We start from the raw sequence: 26,108 nt of genomic DNA, 5'->3' as shown, positions 1-26,108 counted from the left end.
GCCCATCTTGCCCTCCTGGGGATGCTTGACAGTCTGTCTGGAGATATTTTTGGTTGTCTTAATAGGGGTGGGGTGGGGACTGGTTTGTTGTGGATAGAGGCCAAGGGTGCTGTTTGATGCCATAGAAGGCAGGGCAGCCTCCCGGAGCTCCCTTAGCACCAGAGCAGTCATGGCCAACAAATCCAGCGAGATAGGGGAGCAGAGAGGAGGACCATGGGGAGGGCTGATGGGCAGCCAAGTGGAGGACCATGGGGAGGACTGATGGGCAGCCAAGGGGAGGACTGCTCCATTCAAAGGCTCTGTCTCCCATGACGTCTTACTCTAGTCGGATCCGATCTCAGAGCCCAGTCTATACTTTACTGTCTACGTGGGATCTGAATCAGGGCCTCACAATTGACCACTCACCAAGTCTGTCCTGGTTGCTCGCACTTGTGTGTGCTCACTGACGCGGGGGTGAGGGTGGGGAGGGGGGGGGCAGCTGCTCACATCTTTAAAAGGCTTGTCGGATTGATCTAGAGGCGTGGGCCTGTCCTCCCTGCTGCTCAGGAGGCTGAGGCAGGAGGCTCAAAAGTTCAAGGCCCACTGGGGCCGCACCGTGAGTTCAAGGCCAGCCTGGGTAACTTGGTTTCTATCTCAAAAATATGGGGACTTAGCCCAGTGGAAGGGCTCTCGCCCGGCACCCATGAGTCCCGGTTCCGTCCCCAGTGGGTCAGCGTGGCTTCTCATGGCTGTGTTCCCTTTTGTCATCGGCCTTGATTAATTAACCAGTCCCTCCTGCCTGAGCTGGAGCTTGTTCTCAGATGTTCCCGGTGCCCTTTGGCCCCAGCACGGGTCTCGGTCCTAAGCTATTCTCCATCTTGTTTGGTCCTCCTTAGGCCTGGGTCAAGGGTGGCTGCAGCAGATCTCTGCAAAAGGGCCATCTGTGGGCCCGACGGGCTTCCGGTAGCTTCCTTTCCAAAGCCTGGTCTTGCCCGCAGCTCTGGGGGGTGAGCCCCCCACCCCACCCCCTCCCGGGCCTGCCCTGCATCAGCTGGGAAGTGGGAGGAGATTGAGTTTCTGTTAGGTGTCATTAGTAACCCGAGCTGGTGGCTTCCTCTGCTGGGGCTGTTTGGAGTCACTTAATCTTGCTGATGAGATAAGCTAAGCAGACAGACCCTCCCGGGGTCCAGGGGCCTGCCACCGGGCATCCATCTGGAAGCTGCCCCCAGTGCCATTCTACGGAGCCCTTACAAAGCCCCTTGGCGTGAACCGTGCGGGTCCTGGGGGCAGATCACCCCATCCTCACGCTACCCCTGTGAGTAGATCTCAGTACTGCCTTCATTTTGCGGTGGAGAAACTGAAACTTTTGAGGTTTGGTATCTTCTTCCAGCCCCGCCCCCTGCCCGGCGCTGGGACATGTCAGAGTCAGTGAAGCCAGTACCCCTTGTCCCATTTTAACTGCTGGGTCTGAATGGGAACACTGAGGCCGTAGGGTTGAGGTGACTTGGCCTCCCATGGCGAAGTCTACACAAGGCTTAAGCTTTCAGGATGGTGTGGCACCAGGGATCCCCGGGGCTTGGGAAGGAGGAAGCCCTTGTCTGCAATGTGGCTCTAGCCCTTGCTGGCAGGGCGACATCAGGCAGGTCACGGGGCTGCTCTGAGCCTCTGTTTCCCGTCTGTGGCTGGGGTTAGCCATCGTAGGACTGGTTGGGATAAGGGGCTGGGCTCTAGGGAGCAGCCATGTCCAGACGTGCTTTAGAAGGGATGAGATCACTCTCCTCTCCTGTCCCTCACTGTCCCTGACCTTTCCAGCCTGTGCCGAGGCCTGGGGATGGCTCCGTGGCTCTCTCGGCTTGCTCAGAGTGTCATTAGGAAGCTGCAGGCCCACAGAGCCCTTCCATAGTTGCTGCAGGGTGGGAGCCCCCACAGTAGGAACCCAGCACCTGGTAGGGCAACCGAGGCAGCCAGTGCCACTGGGCTGTGCCTGGCCCGGGGTCTCTGCCGCACAGGCTGCTCCTAGCAGGGTTGTGTCTGGGGGCTTGCTGTCTGTGGAGGATGGGGACCGAGCTGCCCAGATCCCACCGTGGTGGCCAAGCTTCGTCTGTCCACATTCCACTCCACCAGCAGAGATTTGTTTTTTTTTGATGGAAAAAATGTCTAAATATGGCTGCCTTGGCTGCCTGCCTCTCAGGCATTCTTGCAGAGTCTTTGCTTCGCTGTACCCCTCTGTGGCCTATGGTCTCTCCCTGGTGACATCGGCAATAACAGTCAGGAAAGGACACCCAAGCCTGTCCTGCTCCCCCCCCCCCCAGGGCCTCCACATGTGGCTCCCATCAATGCTCACAACAACCCTAAAGGTGGATAGATTGTTATTATTATTATTATTATTAGACAAGTGGGGAAACTGAGGCTCTGGAGATCCAGTAACTCCCTAATAGTCACAGCCAGTCAGAGGCTGAGCTGGGATTGGAATGGGGGAGACGTAAAAGTGAGTACTGTTTGGTGACTGTGTGCACTTCTACCGTTCAGGGAGGTCACGGTGCCCAGCCGGTGCTCAGCAGGTGTGGGTGGTGTCCAGAGCTTCTGGGCTTCGATGGCCATGAGCTTGTGCTGCAGATGACCAAGGGCTGCCTGGCGCTGGCTGCCCACCCCGGAAGCCGTTGCTGCATCTGCTGTGGCTCTGGTCGAGGTCTGGGTCTCACATTCAGCCTCTCAGCTCCCACGGAGGCCCCGGTTTGGCTTCGCTCACTGAAGTCTGCGGCTGAAATGGAAGAGCTGTCTGTTTCCAGCCGTGAACCTGGACTGAGGTTTAGGCCACAGGATATGAGTCACTGGGGTTTCAGCCTGGCTAGAGCTGTGGGAGACTGTCAGGGGTTTTTGAGTCTGGGTCTCGGGCTTCTGCTGCTGGAGGGTTCTCTTCCTAGTGGAGCGCAGAGACTTGGTTGACGTTTTCAGCTCTGGAAACCCAGTCTTGCCATCTGTAGAATGGGAGGGGCGCAGCAGCTTCCTCTTGGGGCATCCCGAGGAGCCGGTGAGGTGGGACAAACCCAGTCGGTAGTGGGTAAGTGTTAGTAGTCCATGCTGGTACAAGACGGTGAAGGGACTGTCAATCCCACTCATTCCTGGAGGCCACCCTGTCCTGTGCGGGACACACACACACACACACACACACACACACACACACACACACACACGCACGCACACGCACACACATACACACGCGCGCGCACACACACACACACACACACACTCCGTCAGTGAGCGAGACGGTCCACCTCAGCCAGTGGGGAGTTGAGCCAACACACAGTGACCAAGACACAGAAGTCGAGGTAGTGTGTCAGGAGACGGGGTGTGCTGTGGAAAGGAAGGCAGGATGTGCAGCCGGGGCTGACTGAGCCGGGCCAGGGAGCCCTGAGAGGGGAAGACAAAGACGGGGCGAGGCTGAGAGGAAGCGAAGCCATACAAAGCGTCTGAGATCAGAGCCTGTTTAAAAAGAGAGAGTAGGGGCTGGAGAGACGACTCAATGGTTAAGAGCACTGGCTGCTCTCCCAGAGGTCCTGAGTTCAATTCCCAGCAACCACATGGTGGCTCACAGCCATCTGTAATGAGATCTGGCGCTCTCTTCTGGCCCGCAGTCACACATGCAGACAGAACACTATGTGTAATAAATAAAATAAAAAGAGAGAGTCATGCAGGGTGGGTAGTGTAGAGGGAAGGGGGTCAGCAGAGGCTAGTGAGGAGATGCTGGGCCTGAGGTCAGTCTGAGGACGTTGTCTTGGACAGTGAGGTCACTGGAGCCTCAGGAACACATTGAACTGGACGGTCAGTCCAGTTTGGGCTTTGAGGGATCTCTGGCCGCCATGCGAGGGGGAGGCCGTGAGGAGCCCCTCGTGATTCAGCAGCCTTGAAGTAAAAGCACTGGGCCCTGCTCTGGGGCTGTCCACCCCTCACGTCCTTCCCACTGTGTCCAGTCCTAGGAAGAGGCACCCCGAGTCCTGTACCAGGGCAGGTCTGCCGGCTGCTGTAGCCCAGGTTCAGCCGTCCGTATCCCTCCTTCCCTCCCCACCACAGCCTCACATCCAGTTTGCCTGAATGATTGGCGTGCTGGGGTTCAGCTCTTCCGGTGTTCCGGCCCCACTGTACCCCGAGCCCACGTTCCAGACTCTGCCCCGACCATGGCGTGACCCCTCTCCTGCCTGTTGTCCCGTCCTCAGCATTTGCCACAGAGTCCTTACCTCATAGAAAGATGGAAATAGACCCTGGGATGCTGATGGCCCCTCGAGCCTAGAAGGCCACCTCCTGGCTCTCAGAGGGACTCAGTGGTTCCCCATGACATTGAAGGCTTTATGTTAATGCGCCGTGGGAGCTCTGCTCTCAGGTGAAATCTCCAGGCTGAGGGGTTCAGACATTCCAGGCTTATAGAAGTTCAAAAGGACATGTCAGTCTTGTGGCCATCCAAGGTGGTCAGGTGGCCAGGATACTTCTGGGTTGCTGTGTGACCCTGAGCAATTGCTTGCCCTCTCTGAGCCTGAAAGGATTGGATTAAATTCCCCTCAGAGCCTCTTCCTGTGCACACCCTCCAAGTTCCAGAGCTTCAGTAAAAGGGGAGGGGAATTGTGGGTGCAGTGACCTGGGTTCAAGTCCATGTCTCCCTCCTCCTCGAAATCCCAAGCAAGTGACGCTGTGTCTTTCAGCTGGTTTCTCACCTGCAGATGAGAAATTTCCTCTCAGTATAGTGAGCAGCAGGGGGAAAGAGCTGGCAGACAGAGGGTGCTCAATAAAAATCTTTACATCCCCTAAACTTCACATTTAAGTCCACGCGGCTCCTCCGGCTGAGTGATTCCCAGGTTGGTCAGTAGAGGGCGCCCTGGTCCTAACAAGCTGCAGCGCCTTTCACAGGCTGGGGTCAGCTCTCCATGGTTCCCATAGACCTGTTCTACAGACCAGGACGCAGAGCAATGTGTGACTGGTCCTCAGGCAGCACCAGAGGCTGGCGTCTTCCTCTCTCTCTAGCAGTGTCCTGACGGGAGGTGTCTGTATTCAGTTCACACCCATGTGTCCAGCAAAGGCCAGTGAGAATACGTGGGTGAAAAGCCGCCTTTGGGGCTGGGGATGTGGCTGAGTTGGTGGAGTGTTTGCTTAGCATGCCCGAGGCCTGGGGTTCCAGTCCCACACTGCGTAAACCAGGTGTGGTGGAGGCAGGAGGGTCAGAAGTTCAGGGTCACCTGTGGCTACAGAGTAAGTTCCGGGCCGGCCCTGGCCACCTTAGACCCTGCCTCACACAAAAAGCCGCACCTGTTCTGAGCATGTGCGGACCCCTCTGCTTGCTGTTAAATCTAGCAATCCCGAGTGATAGTTGCTCATAGGGGCTGGCCGTCGTAGGGAGGGTGTGGAGGTGCTGGGCAAGCGGAACCATTTTGTATCAGGGACTTGGAGACTCTCGGAGACTCTCGGGGGGCACGGTTGTCTGTGGGGTCCCAGGACACGCCCCTGGCTGACTTCGAGGTGTGGGGTGTAAGAGCTGCAGGCACTTTGCAATTGTTGGGGTGTTACCGAGAGAAACCATACCGGTGCTGGGCCGGCAGAGCCGGCTTCTGACTGCAGCTGGGGAGGCTCGCTGCAGCCGGCGGCCATTCTGCCCCGTGTTGGCCTCTGGGGAGCAAAGGGTGCCTGGAGCTGCAAAGGGAATTGTCGCAGGGGTCCCAAGCTGAGAGGGTCAGTGATGGTCATGTCCAGGAGCAGGAGAGACCTCGGCTGGTAGGATGCTGGGGTCCTGCCCCATCCCTGTGACCTTGTTCCACCTCTGCTGTGGTGAGCACATACCCAGGTTACATGTTCCTTACATCTGCCTTCCCTGGCCCAGCGTCTCCCTTTTGGGGAGGCCATCTGCCCGCCATTCACTGGCCCAGCAGCTGGCTGACTGTGTGTGAGTATTGAGTGCCCACTCTGGGCTGGGCCTCTGCTAGGTTTCCAAGCCTGGACAGGAAGGAAGGGAGAGAGAGAGTAATGGGAGAGGGGGACCATCGTGCATGGGGGCAAAACAGTTCCTGGGGGGCGTATGGAGGGTGTCTCTGTCATCGTGGTTGGCGCCCAGAGACTACAGTGTAAATGCGTCAGAGTAAACATTTGGCTATCTCAGGAGCAGATGTGAAGGTGTCGGAAGTTTGATTTGATTTACTTCAGTGAATACTCTCGCAGAGGTAGATGGAGGCTTCCTTCCAGAGCTGGGGCCATAGGGAAGGCTCCGGGTCCCGGGGTGCAGCTGCAGGGTGGAATTGCTTCCGACAGGCAGTGTAGCAGGATCATGGTGACCGCCGTGGCCTGTGCGTTTCCAAATAGCTGGTAGAGGAATTTGAACTCTCTGCACGAAGAGACGATAAATCTCAGGTGGTCGCACCCATTACCTGAGTGGGTTGCTGTGCATTGTGTGTTCACGCCGATGGGTCATGCTGGGCTCCATAAACACACACACAACACGTGGCGATCATGCTAACAGTAAGGACGTGCTAGATGGCTCAGCCGGGTGAAGGTGCTTGCTGCCAAACCTGAGTAATGCACGTGGTGGGAGGAGAGGCCGAGTCCTGCAGTCTGGCCTCCAACGTCCACATGCTCACAGATAGATAAAGGCAGAAAAGAAATTTTAAGCAGAAGCCTAAGAAATGTTCTACAGGTGGACGAACTCGGTGTTTTCTCCAGAGTGGGGAGGCAGCCGCTGTGTGCTGAAGGTTGCTGTTCTGCAGCCAGTGCAGGCGCCCCCCCCCTTCCACCCCCTCACCCCGCCGCCGCCGCCCTGCTGCCGTCCTTGAGTGCACTGATGGAGCTGTCACCTCCTGGAAGCATCTTGATTCTCTTCTTCCTGGAAGAGTTACTGGGGTATCACCCTGTCAGAATCCCTAGCACAGAGAAGCTTCAGCACAGGAGAGCCCCACCCTGCGGCGGTTCTGGGGCTCAAGGGAAGATCTGAGGTGTTGGGAGGCTTTTGTCCTGGACTCACAGAGGCCTCCTCTCTCTGTGACCTCACAGAAACTTCTGTGTATGAGCATCTGTGACCACCAGAGTCTTCCTTCCCTCAGCTCACGTAGGCCCTCTCCCTCACCGGGGCAGTGGCCTGAGCACGTGACCCAGTACTTGGGAGGTGGAGGCAGGAGGGTCAGTGAGACTGGAGGCCACGGAACTACCTGAGCACCCACCCCCAGCCTAAGATACCACTTGGATTGGATTAGCCACCCTTGTTGGCCTCCCTTTAGGCTTACCACTCATTTTAAGGTTTTTCCAAAATTCAGTCAGTGTTCTGAGCTCTGCCACCAGGACGTCGGCATAGGGGCTGCATTTCGTCCTCTGAGCAGCCCTGGAGGGAGATACCCCTGTCCTCTGCCCAGAGAGGTTAAGTCACCTCCAGAAGACCACCCAGCACTCAGCAGAAGAGGGAGGTCTGACCCAGGCTGCCCAGCCTGGGAGCCGGCACTGTGCCCTGACTTGATCTTAATGCTCAAGGTGTCTCCTTAAGCTTTCGAATTCTGATGAATTCATCAGCATTTCCTCAAGGCTTCTCCACGTTCTCACCCTGTTGAAAGTAGAGACTGGGAGGGACCCGGATGAGGGGAAGAGGGCCAGCCCTCCGCACTGCCCTGGCTTGCAGGGCCCGAGGCACTGCTGGGCTGTCTGGCCATCTTCCCAGAGGGGCCTGCTGGGGCTGCCCTCCCTGCCCTGCCGCCTGCCCAGGCTTGCGTGAATCGCCGGGCTGGGTGAAAGCGGCCTTTGTCCTCCAGGCCAGGTGACCTAAGGCTCCTAGAGCAGAGCAGGAGTGGTGCCATGTGAACCTAGGTCATCCTGTGACCCGCACAGCAGACTGGGCGGCCTCGCGGTAGAGCATCTGGAGAGGTTGGGAGGCCAATGAGGCCAGGGTTCCTGGGTGCATGGAACTTTCTAGTTCCATGGGAGCCCTGTTTTCTGCTTTCTGCTTTCTTAGACCTTCCTGGGGTCTGTAGGACCTAGGGACTTGTAGGGGTCCCATCTGTGCCCAAAATCTTGTCCTGACAAGCCACTCCAAGATGTAGCACTAATTGGCCATTGTCACACTTATGGCTTCTGGGGGCAAGAAGTGTAGCAGGACTCTGTGGGTACAGTTGCCCCTGGCTGGGGGCTGGGTCAGCTGGGTGTCCCAGTGACTGAGAGCTAAATTTCTTCTGAAAAGTTTGTCACTCATAAGCTGGATGTTTGTGCCCGTGGGCCTGCGCTGTGAGAGCCAGTGTACCGACCACGTTTTTTTGAGGTCACAGCCGCCACAGAAGGCCCAGGGCTTCCCTTCTGCTGGTCTTTGTGGATTCCAGTGGCCATGAGGGAGGAGAACACAGACCCACTTACTCAGCCCCTTGGGCAATGGGCACAAATCCTGCTTTTCTGTTTCCCTCCCCTCCGCCCAGGAGGGCGGAGACCCTGAGGGACCAACCTAGCTGCTGGCTGCTGCTGGGCCTCCACACTGTTGGCCATGTGGGCGGTTCTTCCAATCCTGTCCCTGAATTCTTGAGGATTCTCTCATCTCCATCCCCAGATGGGATCCTGGGTACCAAGTGGCTCCTTCATGGGCCCTTCATCCCTGCCACGGTCAGGGCAGGGTGGGTGTGGCCTGCTTCCCCACCACCTGAGTCTCACGGCTTTGAATGACCGAGAGGTCCTTGCTGTTCTGACAGAGGGACCAGGTGAGCATCCAGCCTCGTGGGTGAGCATGCGTCTTATGAGTGGGCAGGTCCTATGGGATCCAGCCCCGTGGGTGTGGAACTCCTTCACTGACTCCTCAGGGCCCGGCACACAGTAGGGCCCAGGGTGTGCTTCGGTGGAATGAGCCTGTCAGAGGGGGAGGAAGCTGGTCATAACAGCCCTTTTCTCCTGTGCACACAGTAGGCTGTGTAAGTGCCGACTGCATCTGAGGTGGGGACTACGCCCCAGCCCTGTGTGGTCACGCAGCCGGGATCCAGATGTCCACGAATGATCAGATCTCTCCATCGGTAATGGCTGCACCACGACTCTGTCCACAGGGCTCGGCGGAGGGCGGGGTACACGGGAAGCGCTCAGTAACGGCTGATAGAGCTGGACGGAAGAATGGACAACGGAAAAGAATAAGTGATGAGGGCCCCTGGTTCATTTCCCTCTGTTTCCTAGCACGAGGGCCTGCACACAGTAGGTGCTTGTTTGTATTGAACCAATGTCAAAGTGAGTTTTTTGAGGGTAGGGGATGTGTCCCGTTGATTCGTTTACTGTGCGTGAGCTGGGCTTGGTACACAGAGGTGCTCAATAAATGCACACTGAGCCGAGGGAGTAACTGAGGGAGCTGAATGTATTCCTGGAGCTGGCCCGAATCCTGCTTTTTGTTTTGTTCCTTAGGCATACACACGGTGTCAGGCATAGAGCCGTGTTTAGCTCACACGTCCTGGGCCCGCCCGGCCCCTCCGAGAGTCCGTCCGTGCAGAATGGATGGAGAAGAAAGCCGGGTGGGGCAGGCCTCAGCTCTTTCCTGTTGTTCAGGTCCACACAGGTGGACAGGAAACCACACAGGCTGCTGGGAGCTGCTGCCCAGGCCGGCCTTGAATGACTGTGGCAACCTGCCAAGCCCCAGAGCCGCCCTGCTGTGGAGCAGCACCCCCAGGACCCCTCTCCCCAGCCACGTTAGTCGCTCTAAATTTAGAGCAGGCTGTGCCAGCCCACACCAGCCATCCAGCCACCGAGTCTCAGGGCCGAGGCCCGACGACCCTGAGACCCGACCCAGGCTTCCTCAGAGCCCAGCTCCACGTCTGCAGTCGGGACAAACCCTCTGACCCGTGTCCACTTTCCCACCGTAAAAGGGCATAAAGAGGTTCTTTCTCTTCAGGGTGGGGATCCTGTTCCCCAACACTGGCTGCATGTCTGGCTTCGTCAGACCCCTCCTTCTGAGGGTGACCGCACCCGAGAGGCAGCTTCAGCAAACCTCCACGGCCATCTTGCCGTTCATGGTGATAGGCCGTTTCCCCCAGGGCAGTGTGAGGGGCAGGGTGCAGGCTGGGACTCCAGGTGCAGAGTTATGAGATGGGGTTCACGTGGGGTGCTCGCCCCACATGCTGAGGCCACCTTTAGAGAGTGAGTGGGTGTGCCTCCCACTTGAGGACTGGGGAAGGGGGCCTGTGAGCCAGGAAGCCGAGCTCAGCACCCAGGGACCTGGCTACCCAGCACATGTCATGCTGCGGTGCTGACCGCTGTCAGCCAGGCTTCAGGTGTACTGACTCCGCTGATGAGGTCCTGAGCGTGATGGCTGGTGACAGTCACCGCTCTCAGGGTCTTGTCACCTGGTGAGAAGCTCCAATATGAGGAAGGAGGCCAGGCCCGTGGTTACATCTGCCATCGCACCCAGAAGTCTGCCGCAAGAGGATCATGAGCTTGAAGTCAGTCTGGGCCACATAGCGAGAGACCCTGTCTGAGAGAAAAGATGGGTGCTGTGGAGATGGAATCCATGTAGAATTGAGGAGCAGCTGTGCACATCTGTAACCCAGCATAGGCCAGGGGTGGGGGACCCCTGAGGCTTGCTGGCTATCGGTCTAGCCAATCAGTGAGAGACCCCGTCTCAGAAGAGAAGGCAGGGATCGATAGAGGACACCTGATTGTCAACTCCAGCCTCCACATGCTTGTACACACACACACACACACACACACACACACACACACACACACACACACACACGATGGACATCTTGCTGTTCATGATTCCCCGAAGCATTTTCTGAAGGGCTTGTGGGTACCAAACTTTAAGGTGGGGTTCCTGGATACCTCCTCACTCCCACCCCCAGAAAGGGTGACAGGTACATGTCAGATATTTGTAGAACGAGCACCTGCTGGTCTCTCTCCCCAGAGGGCACTTGGTCACCTTTTATGGGTGTCCTGTTTAGTTTTTTCCTATGGCTGGGATAAAATGCCTTGGCCAGAAGCAGCTTGGGGGAGAAAGGATTTGTTTTAGCTTACACTCTCATGTCAGTCCATCATCGAGGGACATAGACAGATTTTCCTCTTGCCTCCAGTCTCTGAACAGTACAGCATGGCACCTCCTTCCACAGTATTCCCACTGCCTTGGGCTGGAGACGAACTGTGTGGAGAGGAGTTGGGGCACGGGAGCTGTGTAATTCCCTGTGGTCTCCAGGTCATTTCCTATCAGGGACCTGGTTCTCTGTGGTCTCCAGGTCATTTCCTATCAGGAACTTCGTTCTCTGTGACTCCAGGTCATTTTCTATCAGGAACCTCGTTCTCTGTGATCTCCAGGTCATTTCCTATCAGGAACCTGGGTTCTCTGTGGTCTCCATGTCATTTCCTATCAGGAACCTGGGTTCTCTGTGGTCTCCAGGTCATTTCCTATCAGGAACATTGTTCTCTGTGGTCTCCAGATCATTTCCTATCAGGAACCTGGTTCTCTGTGGTCTCCAGGTCATTTTCTATCAGGAACCTGGTTCTCTGTGGTCTCCAGGTCATTTCCTATCAGGAACCTGGTTCCTGTGGTCTCCAGGTCATTTCCTATCAGGAACCTGGTTCTCTGTGGTCTCCAGGTCATTTCCTATCAGGAACCTGGTTCTCTGTGGTCTCCAGGTCATTTCCTATCAGGAACCTGGTTCTCTGTGGTCTCCAGGTCATTTCCTATCAGGAACCTGGTTCTCTGTGGTCTCCAGGTCATTTCCTATCAGGAACCTGGGCTCTTGGGGGCTGCTGGGGTCCTGGAAGGGAATGATATTTTAGTACATGGTGAGCACTGTCCTGGCTTTTCCTGTGTGCCCTCGATGATGGTCCTGAGTCTTTACTGTTATTATTTTTGCTCTTTTGCGGGGCCCACCACCCAGCTCCCAAATAAATCACACACAGAGGCTTATTCTTGATTATAAATGCTCGGCCTTAGCTTGGCTTGTTTCTTGCCAGCTTTTCCTTAACTTTAAATTATCCCATCTACCTTTTGCCTCTGGGCTTTTACTCTTACTCTGTGGCTTGCCATGTAGCTGGGTGGCTGGCCCCTGGTATCCTCTTCCTTCTCTGGCTCCTTCTCCCTCCTCCCAGATTTCTCCTCCTATTTAGTCTCTCTGCCTGCCAGCCCCGCCTATCTCTCCTGCCTTGCTATTGGCTGTTCATCTCTTTATTAGACCAATCAGGTGTTTTAGACAGGCAAAGTAACACAGCTTCACAGAGTTAAACAAATGCAGCATAAACAAAAGTAACACACCTTAAAATACTATTCCTCAACACTTCACCACCTCCAGACAGGGGCTTTCTTCGTGGTGAGGACACCCTGTGCGGTCCTATGACCGAGTGAGGTCCCTTCTGTATGCTTGTTGCCAGGAAATGGCATGAACATGTCCTTGCAGAGTTTCTGTGCTTAAAGTCGGAGTGAGACAAATTGTACTTGAAGATTTCAGTTGCCATGGCTACTGGGACACAGTGAGCCATGTTCTCAGCCTTAGACCCTCAGCCGACGTGTCTTGGTGCCAGGATGCAGCATTTAGATACCTTTTTGAATAGGGATTTGAGAAGAAATGCTGGTCACCAGTCCCGGGGGCTTCAGCTGACTGAAGGGTGTCCCTGGCTGTCCCTGTCACCGTCCAGTGGATGCTGCGCTACCCCATTCCCCTCATTTGTCTGTCTGCTCAAGCAATTTTTAAATTAAATTTTACTTATTTATTTACTTCGTGTGTATGTGTCCGCGCCGTGGTGTGCATGTGGAGGTCAAGAGAGAAGTTGTAGGACTCGGAGTCAGTGCTCTCGCTCTACCCTGTGGGTCCCAGGGGTCGAACTCAGGTCATCGGGCTTGGCAGCAGACGCCTTTACCCTCTGAGCCACCTTGCCAGCCCTCCGCTAACTTTGGTGGCAAGGGCGACCCGGGTTCTCCCCTCCCGAGTGTGGGTTCTGGGGGAATAGACAGATCCCACGAATGTGGAGGAAACAGCGGTTCCCTGGGCTGGTCTGTGTGTGGAGAAGGCAGAACAGGGCGGAGGGAGGCTGCGTGGCTGGAAAGGCTTCTCAGAGGCAGGGAGCCGGACCTGCGCCTGTGGGGGTCCAGGAGGAAGGTTTCAGGCATGTACAGGTCCTGGGGTGGGAACAGCTCAGGGAGCCTGAGGCCTGGTGGTCCGTACGGCCAGCCTCGAGGTGAGTGTGGGAGGAAGCAGTGGGGGTTTTGGGGACAGGGCAGAGTGTCTGATTGCATTCTGGGTGTGGCCCGTCTAGGGTCTCAGTAGAGACTGTGTGGTGGGATACACTACTATCAAGCTCACGGGGGAGGGATGGAATGGGGATACTGGAAACCTGAGAATTGGTGTCTGTTGCTTGTGTGGGTGGAAAGAGGGAAGTAGTAGCCGCCAGGTTCAGATCGTGATGGGAGGTTTTGGGGAAGAGGAACAGGGGGAGGATGCTACACTTTTGCCCAGACAGAGCTGGTGTCACCCCCTGCAGCACACACACACACACACACACACACACACACACACACACACACACATATACATACACACACACATACATACACACATACACACACACACATACACACACACACACACACACACACACACACACACACACACACACACACACACCCTATAACAGCAGAGCGGGGGAGAGCGGAAGAGGGGCCAGGCCGGAACTTGCCTCAGGGTAAGTGGGACTGGGGTCCCACTAATCTCTCACTGGTGGGTGAGCTTGGCTAATAGGGCTGGGTGACAGAGGAAGATGGGTCCTGTGGGGGACATAGGGACCGCTGGGAGGTGATCTCGTGGTGTCTGAGAGGGAGAGAGGGGTAGAGACCCTATGTCCCCCCTTGGGAGGAGCAGGTGGGCTCCAGAGCCGGGGTCAAGGGTCATAGGCAGAGTGTGCTGCAGATTAACGGAAGGCAAATTTTCTAGCTTCAGGAGTAGCTTGGGCCTGGGTGGGTCCTGCTGTGGCGTCGTGACCTGGGTGGGTCCTGCTGTGGCGTCGTCAGTGGCCAGTTGTAAGTGGTAACATTCACTGCATGCTGACTGCAAGCCAAGCCTTCCCCAGGCCTCGCCAGAACTCTGAGAATCGATGGCTGTTCCCCCCCCCCCCCCCCCCCAATTCTCAGATTCATCTGGCCAAAGTCCCTCCTGGCCCTTGCTGCCATTTGTCAGAGGTTAAACATTAAATGACCTCATAACTCTCAAGCCAAACAATGAGGGTGCTGCCGGTAAATTACCTGGTGAGAACGTGGATAGGGGCGGTGTTGGCCAGAGAGGGCCTGTGAAGTAAGAATGAGTTTTACATCTTTAAAAGGTTGTGAAAAAGCTACACGTGACTTGCAAAGCCAAAAATAGTCGCCATCTGGCATTTTCCAGAGATAATCTTAAGTCCCCCCGCGTGCGTGTCAGTGGATCAACCTGTGCTCTTCCTAGCTTCCTATTTCCCCACGACAGAATGGACCCAAAATGGTGGCCAAGGTTCCAGCCGTCATAGGAAGACCTGGTGCACCTTGGGGGAGGCTTTTCCCCATTACCTGCCCATCAGGCTGCTCAGGTGCCCCAGGCCAGGATCTGGGAACCAGGGAGTTATGGCAGGTTAACCCTCACAAAATGATTGCAAGAAAGCTGTGCTTTGGGAATCCCGGGACTAAGGCAGAGGGTGGCAGGATGGCCTTCTGGGTGGCAGCGGTGGGGTGTGGCATTTTGCTACAAACAGATCCAATCCCTCTCTCCCTTCCCCACTCCTCTAGAATTCATGTCTGTGTTTAGTCCACAAAACACTGCGCACATCCCACCTGCTAGGACCTCCCTTAGCGAGGCAGGGCGGGGCAGGGGAAACTACATCCTGGGGTGGCCAAGCCTGAGGGTAGGTGCCCTGAGCAGGTGGGTCTGGGCTCCTGTGTCATGGGTTAGGGAATCTCAGACTCAGGAGCAAGATGCTTGCAGGCCTGTGGGGTGCTGCAGCAGATTGGGGGGACTCAGGGGTCCCACCGTGGGGGAAATGACAGGTCACTTTGTCCTGAGGTATGGGGTGTGTGTGTGGCAGGGCTTGTAGTTTGGCTGCTAGTATTTTCCTGGAATGTGATAGGATGTGGCCCAGCGTGGCGTTCTGGAACTCGTGTGTGTGTGTGTGTGTGTGTGTGTGTGTGTTGGGGAGGGGGTGGCTCAGAGGAGTGGAGCTCTGGAGAAATCTGACACAAGAGAACGTCCTCCAGCAGCTGTGAGGAGGCATGGACTTTCCTGCTGGCTATGAGGAGATGAGGAGAGGGCAAGGGCCAGGGGAGCCGTGATAAAGTGATGGGGGTTGGGTGTGGGTGGGCAGAGCACGGGTCTCACACTCAGCCTGGCCACCAAGTGGGCATCCTCCAGCCTCCACCCCCTGCCTGTTTCTTTATCTGTGTGGCACACACGTGTGTTTTCCTCACATAAGGTGAGAGGGCCGTTTTCATTCTCGTTACCAAACACAAGCAAGCAGAGACTTCAAGCCATTTGCCCCAGGCCACACAGCAAAGACCCAGAGAGGCCAGTGGTGGCTCTGGGAGCCAGGCCGGCCACTCGGGTTTGAGGATCTCTTGAGGCAGAGCCAAGTCTGTCCAGAACCAGTAACCAGGTGATGGGGTGGAGGTCGAGGTGTCCTGGGGTCTAGCCGTTCCTCTTTGCATTACAGGATGAGGGTCCTGTGGCTGCAGGCACCCACCATTGTGGGGGCCTGTTTTCAGGTTCCTCGTGGCTTTACCCAGCAGGTCCGCATAGAGAGGATGATTAGGACCTTGGGCCTGAGTGCAGGTGTCTGAGATGGTCTGCACTTGGCTGTGCTGGGGGAGGTCTTTTGCTCCACCCCTTGGCGTCTCTATAAAAACCCTGGGGCAGAGATAGTCAGGGCCCTTTGGAATAGGTTCCAGGCTCTCTTGAGGCTATCCTGTATTTTTCTTTCTAAATCCTTCTATCTAATATTTCCTGCAGCTGTCACTCAAGAAAACTCTGGGGAGCTGTAGGGTTGGTGGGTAAGCGCCCCACACACCATAAGCTGGTGTGGCTCCCTCACTATTTCATGCTTCCACTAGGCACCCTCTGTTCACTCCCTGGCACTGTGCTGTGACTTCCCATAACTTGGGCAGAAAACAGTACAGGGCAGGGAAGAGGTGCCCCCTGCCCAATGGGAGCACAGTGTCCTTTCTTGAACCTCAGTCATCAGCGTCAGCCACCAGCAATTGAAAGACTCACTAGCTGCCAGCGCCTTGCTCTGGAGTGGCGAGCTGTGACCTCTCTTTCGCTATAATTCTCCCAGCCTCAGGTGTTGTGTTACAGCAAAGCAGACAGGCAGACCTGCCAGGAAGGCTGGTGAGAACCAAGGCTGGTCACACCCACCAGCTGCCGTCACAGCTCCAACGGTCTCTGCTCCTAGCCGGTGGGTTCTGCACCCAGCACCACCCCAGCTGCATCCACCAGTCAAGCTCCTTCTAACCCCTCGTCACCTTCACTGTGACCTAAGATCTTGGGGAGCTACTCTGGGGCAGCTCAGCTAAGTGCAGCAATCTCACATCTCAGAGATCAGTACCCTTCCCAGGGGCCAGGCATCTCCCCCAGTCCTGCCTCTGGTTCCTTCTTCATTGATCCCAAATCCTGAAATCCAGTTGTGGGTGGAAAGATGGCTAGTGGGCAGCTCGCTCGAGGACAGGTGCAGCTCAGGATGCTGGGCAGGAAGGCTGCGTTTGAAGCCTTCCTCTGTGCTGGGCCCAGTCTCCTGGCTCCCCGGTGAGGGGCCACGGACTCCAGACCAGCCTCCTCACTGCAGGGCCACATCCCAGCACTCCACAGTGGGGGAAATGCTGCTTCCCACCCGAGCCGGATGGCGCACGACGCCTCCGCTGGTTTCTCGAAAGCCCTCCTTTCTGGGTGATCCCCTCCCTCGGCCAAGTTAACTAACAGCGCGCCCTGAAATGACGGCTAGAGAACGTGGATAAATGAACACAAGGAAATGGCCGTGTGCTCGGCGTGGTTATAAATAACCTGGGTGGACTGGAAGGTGGAGGCCAAGATGCTGTAGTTTCCTCCTTATCAGAATCCTTTCCCTGTTGCTATGGAAACCGGCCTAGGGATGCCGGGAGTTCTGTGAGTCGGTCCAGGCCTCAGTTGTTCATGTTTACATGGTGGGCGTGGGGAGTGTCTGCGAGGGTTCTGGGTGAGCCAGATGAAGCCCAACTGTGCCTGGGGTCTCAGCAACTGGCTGGTAAACTGAGTCATGGCCCAGCATGCTCAGTGGTTTGAGGGAGGCTTCTCAGAGAAGGGGATGTCTGGATTGCACATCCTGGTCTTGGACCAGGAGTGAAAGGGGTGGAGGAGGGGACAGCATGGTGGACGTGTGGAGGAGAAAGGGCGTGGACGGTGTGGCGTGTTCCAGGATGGAGGCTTGTCCAGTGTGTCCGGAGCAAGTAGGAGATGAGTGGGTGAGTGAGAGGAAGTCCTAGGTTATCAGAGTCTGGGCCACAGGCATCTGCCATGTGGAACCAGTCACCCGGTGGATTTCCCGTGGGGCCCAGGACAGCATATGTGGCCTGGAAGAGCTGTGCCCATGGGCCAGCCTCTGAGATGGTGTCATTTGAACAAGATGATGAGCTAAGACAATTTCTTGGGGATGCACACCTCCAGGAGGGCTTGCCATGAGCTGGGCCAAACCCTCTGGGTTTGCTTAGCCCCATCACCTTAGGCCTCATGTAGCCCAGGCTACTCTCAACCTCTCTGTATAGCCAAGGATGACTCTGAAGTCCTGATCCTCTTGCTTCTACCCCCTGAGTGCTGGGGGTCCCAGACCCTCCCCCCATTGCTGGTTTATGTGGTGCTGCCTTGATTGATAAGTCCCTTCCCGACCTCTCTTGAGGGAACAGAGACCGAACATAAGTGAGCGAGCCTCGGAGGGGACCCCCAGCTACGGGTCAGGCCTAGGGCCTCAAAGCTCCGTCCAAGGGGAAGGAGACTGGGTTTTCTTGGGCTTCATGACCCTTCCACTTTGTGTGGACCCGGGGATTCATCTCCAGGCTGTTAGGTGGAAGGGGGGGTGGGGTGGGCATTGTGACCGTTGGCAGCGCCTGGCTTCCCAGGGAGCCCTAGGAACTCGGGGTCACACATAGAGTGGTGACCGTAGTCATGAAAAGGACTTGGGGGCAGATGGGGCCCCTTGGGGGGTCTGATGCAGTGTGTGACTTCTGACTTCCGCCCCCGAAAGGGAAAGAGGCAGTGAAGGTGTTGGAGCCAGAGGGGCCTGGAATCAAGTCCCAAGTCCTGGCCCTGGAGCGCTCTCTCTCCTCACCTTACCGCCCTGCTGTGAAGTGAGGGTGGCCGTGAAGGACTCGCCGGTGGTGAGAGGTGTGGGCAGCTCCCAGCTTGTGAATACCTTTGGGTAATGGTTTTATTACCGCTTTCTTATCAGCTGCCTAATAGTCCACTTCCTTAGCCTACTTGGAACCTGAAGAGAGGCAGATAAGTGAGACCTCCTGGGTGAGTGGGAAAGCCTCAGGCTGTGAGGAAGTCTAGGAGGGAGAAGAGAGGGCGAGAAGGCGGCCTCAACTAAAGTGTGCCAACCTCCCAGTGTCAAGACTGAAATATGGCCACACTTCCCAGCCAGTTCCCATTTCGGCACTGGAAGCACTCCTATTCATCCCTCGGAACCCCTCCCAGATATCCCACCTCCTCATTGCAACCTTTCCCTTTTGCTTAGCAGTGTGTTTCTCGGTTAGGCTCATCGTCTCTGTCCGTTCCCTGGTTGTGCATCGGCCCCTGGCTCTTGGGTCACAGACACACCGGCTGTTCCTTTTGGCGTTTTCTCCCACTAAACCAGGAAATCTCGAGGGTATGTGCTTGAGCCAGATTTGGGGAGGAGTGGTGGTGCCAGGCTTGAGGTGCCTGTGGGGTCCCCCTCCTCGACTACTTTAGATCCAGAGAGGCGACTGAGCTGTGCAGGGACCGACCACAGCTCTGTTCCGTGTCAGACTGATGTATGTGGAGTAACTGTTCAGGGAGTGTTGGTTGAATGAATGAATGAATGACAGAGTCTTCCTTCTGAGACCCGAGGGCTGTCTGTCCCACCTCACACTGTGGTTGACATCCTCAGTTCCTCCTGGGTCCCCACAGCTCCCCCTGTTTTGCAGATTCCCTGTGCAAGGGAGGTTTGCTTTCAGGATGCCTGCGGCGTCCCCAGAGTTTCCTGGAGAGAATAACGTTTGCAGAAACAGCCCTCTGGGGGCACTGCCTGTGCTGCCCCAGATTCAGGAATGGCGCTTTTTATAGCCCCACTCCCAGAGCACGTGGTGCCACTGGAAGCCAGAGCGAGCAGCAGGCATCTGGCTCCCTGCTCTCTCCTGCTCCCCGTCTCTCCGAAGGAGGCTGAATGCCGGGATCCACCGCGATCCCTGCGCCATGCCGGCGACTCCACCACTTACAGCGGTGTGACACTGGGCCGGTCATGTCCCTGCCCTGCACCGTCCATCTGTAAAATGGGAGCCTGTTGTGTGGTTGGCAGGAACAGATGAGGTCTGACAGGGAGGCAGTCCAGTGACTGTAAGGCAACAGGGTGGTGTGTGTGATGATGTAATGACTTAGCACTGTGAGGTCACACAGTATTGCATCACAGCGACACCATTACCCTGCTGGTGACATGATATGATACACGATACGGGACAGGGTGCCCTGGTGTTTGGCCATAGCTGGTGCTCAGGGGACAGTGAGGATGGTGGCAGAGAGCTCTTGGCCTGGTCTCCATATGCAGAAACAGGTGGGGACTTCTATGCTGGTGACTAACTCTCCAGTTAGAGGAGGCCTGGGCATAGGCTGGAGCAGGGACAGAGCTGAGGACACAGAGGTGTCTGCTGAGATCTGCCCCCAGCGTGGCTCATGGCTGGCTTAGACCACCAGCAGACAGGGAACCTGGGTTTTGAGTTCTTTGCTAGCTGGTCACTGGGGTGAGCCCCTGTGCATAGCTCTGAGCCAGACAGTGTTCTAGGGTTGGCACAACCAGAATGGGCATGGGCAGAAGGCCAAATGCGCCCTCTAGAAGTAGGGACGGGAAGGAGTCAACCAGCCACATCCATGACAAGCATGCGCTTGGTGGCTTCCTCTGTGAGAGCAATCAGAGTTTTTAGTTATTGCTCAGTAATAACTAACTGACTAAAACCAGTACCGATCGTGACTTGATGTAGCTAATCCGTGCGGAGGGGACAGGGTAAGACCAGTGAGGTCAGGAAACAACAAAACAACCAGTAATCAAGATAAATAATAGTTTAAATGAGTACATTAAAAAAAAAATCAAAGCGAAATCCTATGAAGAACAGAGAGTCAATACCGGAAAAGGCAAGGTCAGTGTGACGGAGCCCTCCTCCACCCCTGGATCCGGACACCCTGGCAGACCCAGCCTGCCCACCCCTCTTGACTGAGCACCCGGCTTCTTGTTCCTGCTTAGATACCTAATGACAGACTTATTTGTAGCATCCAGCCGCTGTGCATTCTTCCAAGGTGGATTCTCACCTGGGACGTCCTTCATGAACTGTGGGGTCAGCGGCCACAGTCTGTCCCCTCCTGCCTCCTACATATCTCTGGTTACCTGGGGAGGTCTGTGAGGCCCGAGACAGGGGTTTGCTATAAATTCTTAGTGGAGGCCAGGAGCTCCAGCTGTGAGTGCAGCAGCCTTTGGGGGGATGGAGCCAGGCCCAGGTGGAGGTGAGACTACCCTCCTCTGCATGCTTCCTTATCTACATGCAGGGCTGCAGGCTGGGGTGACATCTCACCTGCTGGGCACACAGTTTCACCTCAGTCAGAGGCCCTCCCTCTGCTGTGAGCCAACCTCTCTTCACCCACCCCACCCACCCCGCCCCACCAGACCCCTGCAGTTCCCTGTGTACCAGATCCTGGCTTGCCTCAGGACCTTTGTGATCAGGGCCCAGAGTCTGAGGGCAGCTTGGCCGAGTGGCTTTGCTTAGTGTCTCCGTGAGATTCTAGTCAGGATATTTGCCACGGTTCTTGTTCTTGGGGTCTGACTGGGACGGGCACCTGTCTCCATCCAGTGGTCAGCCATGGTGCTAGCATGGAACCCTGGTCTCTTCCCTGTGGGCCTTTCTGTGCCTCCACCTGAGCATCCAACATGGCTGCCACCGCATGCCCCCAGAGCCACCCAGGAGAGCTGGCCTCACTGTGCTGAGCTTGGCGACCAACCCTGATATGCTGTGGGAGGGGCACTCCCAGTGTAAGAATAAGCGGGCATCCTCAGGGGGCCTCTGGGAGGCAGCCCACTACACACAACCCTGTATGTGACTCAGCTCCCTGGGCCTTAGTCTTCCCTTTTAGCAAATGGGATCCTTTAAAGATCCATCAGGCTTAGGAGATTTGATGTCAATCAGTAGCCATGATACGTCCCTGTGACCCTCCATAATAACACGTGACCATGTACCTGGGCCCGAGGAGGCGCACTCTGTCTCGCTATTAAATGAATAAGAGATGCTGGACTGTAGAGGCGTGGCATTAGGAGCAGGAATCGGGGAGAAGGAGGATGTGGGGATCTTGACCTTCACCCTGCACGCTGTTGGAGGGGCCTTCAAGATAAACTTACTTTGGCAAGGATGAGAGCAAATATTTATTCGGGACAGAGCGAGGGGGTGGTGTAGAGATCGTACCAGGCAGTTGAGCCGATGTGGATTTCAACCTTGGGTTTGGCCTGGCATTTGGAAAGTCAATATTTTTGAGCCCTCACAGTGGGCCAGGTCCAGGGTCCGACCTGCACACGCAATGGAGAGGGAGCTCTCCCGAGCAAACCTGGAGAACCTTCTTGCTGTGTGTGACCTCAGAGACATGAACCCGCCTCTCAGAGCTGCCATTTCCCCCCACCTGTAGAAGGGACAGAGAGGGTTGTAGATCGCGACAGGAGGGTCTGCAGTCCCGCTGCGCGATGCTCTCCCCATCCAGTCCTCACCCTCTTCTGTCTTATCACACCCCCCCCCCCAATGCTCCAGCTGGTAAGGGTTAAACCCAGTGAGCTCATGTGATCCCCTGAACACATGAATCATCCCCATGGCTCCTGTGCCCAGCGTGGGGAAGGGGCAGATGCTGTGCCCCCCAGGTTGCCATGGCAACCCTGCCTGTACCCAAAATGCAGGCACCTCTCAGCCCCAGATCCACCCTTTGGGGGAACTCAGGACCAGTCACTTGCGTCCCCTCCGGGAGAGGCAGCAGGGGCGGCTGAGAGGGTAAGAGAGGGGAGGAGCTGGTGGAGGCAGCTTAGCCCCGAGCTCCGCAAGTGTAGTCAGACGCAGGGAGAGGAAGCAGAAGACGCCCGCCAGGAGAGGGAGACAGACCGACAGCCAGCCACAGGTCCTCAGACTCCACCTGAAGCCTCAGAGGCACAAGCCCGATCCGGCATCCCTCCACTTCCCCGGGGCAGCCGCGCCTCCCACGCACATGCCCCCACACGCGCGCACACTCGTTGGCACACACTCCGCACGCCCAGCAGCAGCAGCAGCAGCATTTCTGCACAGTGCCGACTAGGGTGGGTAGGCAGTCTGGCACATGAAGTCCCCGAGGGACAGTGAGCGAGCGAGTTGAGACTTAGGGGGGGGAGAGGAAAAAAAAAAAAAACTGGGGCTGACGCCAGCTCCCAGGCGGCCACCTCCCGAGGCCCCTCCTGCATTCCTGGGCCGTGCACCCCTCGCCAAGACAGGGGGCTGATGTCATTCCCGGCTGCCGCCCGCCGGGCCAGGGGACCCAGGCCGGGTGGCTGCCTCCCTCCGGAAGTGAGTGCGCTGCCTGCTGGCCGGCAGATTCAGCTTCGGGTCTAGAGTCTCCAGCTCCGGGACTGGTTCAGGTGAGAAGAGCCTGCTGGGGACTGGCCGCCCTCTGTGGTGAGTGGCGGTCCCCCCAGGTGTGCATGGGAGGTCTACCTGCATGGAGGGAAGTGAGTTTGGGGGTGCCAGCCCCCTCAGCCTGCTCCTCATAGCCACCTGCTCCTCCTCGAGTCCAGCAGCGTTGGCCCCGGGGACTAGAACTGGACGTCCTGGTTGGCTGACTGGATGCTCTTGCTGCTGACCCGTCACTGTCCCTATTTTTTTTTTTTTTTTTTTTTTTTTTTGTGACCCGTGGACATCTATTGGGCCATGTTTACTTTCCTGGGACTGATGCGCCCTGCTGGGTTTTCCTTCGGAGCCCAGAACTTCTTCCCAAGGACAGCCACCGCGGACGGAGGGACCAGGACGCTGACAGTGCTGGCCTCCTAACTGCCTCGCCCGCCCCCCCCCCCCCGACTCCTCCAGGCTGGCCTCATGGATTACCTGGGCGACAAACTCTCGGTGGCCCAGACGCACATGACTCAGTGGGTAGGCACAGTGAGGCGGTCCTTCCAAGAGGCCCTGCACGTTGTGACAGCCACGGTGGGCACCGATCGGAGCGGGGAGACGGCCAGCCGCACCCCGTTCAAGCGCACCTCCTCCTTCCGACACCTGGCCTCTCGGAGCCGGGAGTCCTTCCGTCGCTTCTCCGCCCGCAGCCAGCAGAGGTTCTCATCCCTCAGGAAGAGGCAGCCGGACTCCGAGGCCCCGATCTCGTAAGCTGGGGATACGTTGTGGTGGTTTAAAATAGCAAGGCCACCCTGGGAAGGTCCCTTCCCTCGGACACCTGGGAGGGGGCCGACTTGCAGCGGCAGGCAGCCGGGGAAGGACTTTCTCCCTGCCCGTGAAAGAGTGGGTCCTGGGACACTGGTGGGAAGTGGAAGGCTGGGGCTGGCCGCCCTGGAGGTGCAACACCCTCCTCCTCGACGCCAAGGGGGAACCAACTCAAGTCTCCTTGTCTGTGAGCAGGGCTGCTTCAGGACACTGCGGGCCCCCACAACACATGCTCACACCTCTATTTTTAGGGACGCTTACTTGACACCTGCTCTGTCTCCCCTTGCCCGCCCAGGGTGACCAAGTGGTCTTGTCATAGGCATGCCGAGTTAACGTTGTGATCTGTGTGCCATTGAGCGACAGTGAGATCTTGAGTGATTTCTGAGGGGAAGAGCCTTGGGGCGGGGGGGGGGGGGGAGCAGGGAGCAGGTGGTTTATCTCACTGGCCTGGGAGCTCAGGCTTGGTGAGGGTGGAATGCTCAGGCCCAGCTATCGGGTTCCATGCTGTCTCATTTAAGGGCTGGGAGACCAAGGCGATAATAACCAGCCAGTAGAAAAGCCGAGCAAGTGACATCAGGCAGGCCTGGAGGAGGAAGGGTGTCTGCATGGGCACCCACAGCAAGGTGCGTGAAGTCTGGCCGGGAGGTAGGCTTCTCTGATCTTTGATAACTTCGGGGACAGCTCATCACGTCACTAACCAGGATTGAGCTTAGCTAGAGTGCCCTGTGTCTTCAGAGAGCTGGCCTCTGCCCTGGCCTGAGCTGGCCCAGTTCTCAGGAGCATTCGAGGCCAGGCACCCGGCTGAGCCAGCTCTTGTATCAACCAGAACCAGTGGCCATTATGGGACCAGTGTTGGGCGAGGGAACCCTGGGCAGGCCCTCTGCGCAGTGAGGTCCCCGGGAGCTCACAGCTGCCCCCAGAACTGCAGGGACTTAGTTCTCCTCTGCTGGCCTGAGTCACAGAGCAGCCAGGCAGGGGCTCACCCAGGCCAGAAGCCATATTAGGAGGCTCACATGGGTGAGGGTGCTTCCTTGTGTCGGGGTCTGCACTCCGTTGGGGTCCCATCCCTTCTCTGAAAGGTGCAACTTGGCTGAAGGAAGATAATCTCTCTCTGTGTGTCTCAGTTTCTCTGTGTCTCCTTCTGGCCCTGTCCATTCTTCTTGTGCCCCGCTCGCCAGGATTCTGTCTGGGGACACTGGCTCTGTTCCCTGTCCTCTGCCCCAATCCTTCAGGAGCTGTGTGACTTTGGACACTGTCCTACATCTCTGGGCCTCTGGAACATGCTCACACAGCGACAGGCCAGCCTCCCTGGTGGCCACGCAAGTGCATGAGTGACTGACACAGAGTTCAGCCCCTCGCTGTCACAGGGGACACCGGGCGGTGTAAATACATGCTGAATTAGTGTGGGCTTCCAGGTCCCTCCCAGTTATGGTTGGCCTCTGCTGTGTGAGAGGCATGGCTGGCATGGGCTCAACCCATTCTCAAATCTCGATTTCCCTCTGTCCAGTGAGGGGACCCTGCTCTTGTTCTGAGATGGAGTGTGCCGTCAGCACCCTGCCGGCATGTAGTGGGTGAGCACTTGCCAACCTCTTGGGTACCGAGCTGTCCTACTGTGTGGTGTGGGGCTTTGTGTTTCGCGACAGATCCCCCTGCATGAGGTTGGATCCCAGTCCACCGCCTCCCAGATGGTGACTTTGGGCGAGCCAAGGCCTTCTGCCCTCTCTGGACCTTCTTTCTGCCCTTCGAGAAATGGGGTGCTGGGCGGACAAGGCGGTGGGTGTGACACCTGGCTCGTGTGTGAGACAACCAAGTCATTTCTCTCAACATGCCTTCAGAGGTTTCCAACAAAGCGGAGAATCTGCACACACACACACCCCTTTCACTCTGAACTTCACTTAAATGTTTGTCTTATGGGTGGGAGCTTCCTAAAGCCTCAGAACGTGTAGGCAGGCGGGGGTGGGGCTTCAGGCATTGGTCCTCCTACAGGATTAATCTCCGTCATCTCCCTCAGCTCTGTTCATCCAGAAAAGGCCCTCAAGCTGTGTTTGCAGGAGGATCTGTGGCAGCCTGGCTGGAAATCTCTCCCCAAGCCGGCTCTGAGTCCTTGGCTGGTGCCTGGCCTCTAGCTGTCCCAGATAAGAAAGGAAGAAAATAAAACAATGCTTTTTCCAGGCTCCGGGAGGGAGGCAGGAAGGGTCACTGTGCAGGGAAAGGAGGCTGGATGTCTTAGAGGCCCAGAGAACCCAGGGCGGGAGGGACAGAATGGGAGCCTGGAGGACACAGACGTACACAGCGGGTGTCAGTCTCAGGAGGCCTGGACATGAGGAAGAACCAGAAGAGTGTGTGTGTGTGTGTGTGTGTGTGTGTGTGTGTGGTGTGTCTGTGATGTGTGTGGTGTGTGTGTTTGTGATGGATGTGTGTGTGTGTGTGGTGTGGTATGTCTGTGTGTGTGTGGTGTGTATGGTGTATGTGTGTGTGTGTGTGTGTGTGTGTGTGTGTGTGTAGTTGTATGTGTGTGTGTGTGTGT

The 26,108-nt window shown here is 56.7% G+C and overlaps 1 protein-coding gene and 1 long non-coding RNA gene across 2 annotated transcripts in view; one reads left to right on the top strand and one right to left on the bottom strand.

The window, feature by feature from the left end:
• Kiaa1671 (KIAA1671 ortholog) overlaps positions 1-26,108 on the top strand; it is a 146,555-nt gene that overhangs the window by 68,107 nt on the left and 52,340 nt on the right.
• Positions 21,552-23,359, bottom strand: LOC128120801 (uncharacterized). The gene is made up of 2 exons (XR_008221953.1): positions 23,252-23,359; positions 21,552-21,815 (listed from the first exon to the last, which is right to left on the bottom strand). It is a non-coding gene; the product is annotated as an uncharacterized LOC128120801 (long non-coding RNA).

This window comes from Peromyscus californicus, unplaced genomic scaffold (genome assembly GCF_007827085.1).
Source record: "Peromyscus californicus insignis strain IS unplaced genomic scaffold, ASM782708v3 Scaffold_2__1_contigs__length_46816999, whole genome shotgun sequence".
Lineage (NCBI taxonomy): Eukaryota > Metazoa > Chordata > Mammalia > Rodentia > Cricetidae > Peromyscus > Peromyscus californicus.
This window is presented reverse-complemented; position numbering and strand designations above follow the sequence as displayed.